General features: G+C 41.3%; 1 protein-coding gene across 1 annotated transcript in view; it reads left to right on the top strand.

The window, feature by feature from the left end:
- The window catches only part of LOC102029231 (leucine-rich repeat-containing protein 37A-like), a 57950-nt gene that overhangs the window by 12714 nt on the left and 43326 nt on the right, over positions 1-1910 (top strand).

Below are 1910 nucleotides of genomic sequence, written 5' to 3'. Positions count from 1 at the left end.
CTCAGCTCCCTGATTCTGAGTGTCTCCAGTGGCTACACCTTACCCTGAGACTGGGAGTCCTGAGATGGAGTCCACCTATTGCTGCTCTGAGTCCTGAGTTCAGCTGGCTCCATTCCAAAAAAGCGATTAGCCAGTCACCTTCTCCTGGGGACATTTGAGTTGGACTGGAATCATTCATCACTCATAAGCCGCTGTAGCCTACAGTGTCCCTGCTCTGTTCCACTGTGCATTTATCTGTGGCGGCCTCATATTCACTGTGTCTCTGTGGGTTTGAGCCGCCTCTCTCGTACCTCAAACTAGGCTTCAGAGAGAAAGTGCCATTAGCTACCTCTGTCTTCTGAATTGAGGTGTCTTTTTTTGCTCTCTCTCTCTTGGCTTCACTTCTCATTTCAGATCCTTGCTCAGTCTCTGGAACCCACTACCTTGCTCGTTCTCTTCCCCACATTGCTATATTCCAGTGTATGGACATCAAATCTCAGACTGATTTGCTGCTGTTCACCACTGAATCTCCCTGGAAATCTTGACTATCATCGTTTTTTACATCAATTGTAATATCCTGCAAATTGAATCTTTCTTTTTGAGGCAAGGTCTCACTGTGCATTTCAGGCTGGTCTTGAACTCACTTGGTAGCCCAGGCTGGCCTCAAACTCGAAATGATCCTCCTGCCTCAGCCTCCCAAGTGCAGGGATTACAGGCATGCACCACCTTGCCCAGTTCAATCTTTCACTTTTAATACTTCGATTTTTCCTTTCCCATACATAGAGCATTGCCCTGTTTATTTAAATTCCTACATAATATTTATTTAATAATTTTCAACTCAGGTACCAGCCTCATAGCCAGGAAAATTTCACAAAAAATTTGATAATTGGATCTTTAGAGTATATCCAATTTTCTTTTTCTTTTTTTCAGTTTTTATTTTTTATTAGTACATGTTTGCAGTACATAATGATTACATTCCTCATGGGGAGTTAGTACATGTACATAACATATTTTCTTTCTTTTCACATCCCCTTCCCCTCTTGTCCCTTCCTTCCTGCCTCCCTCTATCCTCCGTGTATCTCTTGATCCTCTTCCCTTTTGGAAAAGATCTGTGTTACTTTTCTCTTGTTAGTGAGATAAAATACTGACACTTAAAGTTAAAGGAGGAAAGGTTTATTTAGCTCACAGTTTATAGAGGTTAGATTCTGTAATCAGGTGCCTCCAAAGCAGGGTGGCACATAGCAGAGAGGCAACCATTCATAGTGGCAGAAGATAGCAAAAGCAATGAGAGAGGGAGCGGGGAGAAGCCTCTTTCTGTCCCTTATATTGTATCCAGTCTACCTCCCCTGGGGCAGGTGTAGCACTCATACCCTTAATCCCAGCATTGCATTACGAATTAATCACATACTCTAGATTCAGCAACATCCAAAACCCTATGGATACGTGAGGCTTTGTGGGGAACATCTAGACACAAACCATAGTAAGATCTATTTCCGTATTTCTTATGATCTGTCTTTGTTTTTGTTTTTTGTTTTTTTTTGTTTTTCTGGTACCAGGAATTGAACTCACAACCTTGCGCTTGCCAGGTAGACGCTATGCCGCTGAGCTAAATCCCCAGCCCCTATGGTCTGTCTTTTATTTTGCCCTTTATTTGTATTTTGAGTTTCTCACATAAGAGAAATCATGTGATACTTAAATTTGTGTGTCTGACTTATTTCATGTAACATTGTCTCAGGTGCATCCATTTTCCTTCAAATGACTCAAGTTTATCCTTCTTTATCGCAGAGTAGTACTGCATAGTGCTTAAATTTCCTTAATCCTTTCATCTGTAGATGGACACACAGGCTGCTTCCAAATATTTAGCTATTATGAAGAGGACCTAGAAGAGGAAAAGTTGGGTCAAATGGAATTTCTACATTTATTTTTTTGTG

The sequence above is a fragment of the Chinchilla lanigera genome, unplaced genomic scaffold (assembly GCF_000276665.1).
Source record: "Chinchilla lanigera isolate Chin_1 unplaced genomic scaffold, ChiLan1.0 scaffold00152, whole genome shotgun sequence".
Lineage (NCBI taxonomy): Eukaryota > Metazoa > Chordata > Mammalia > Rodentia > Chinchillidae > Chinchilla > Chinchilla lanigera.
This window is presented reverse-complemented; position numbering and strand designations above follow the sequence as displayed.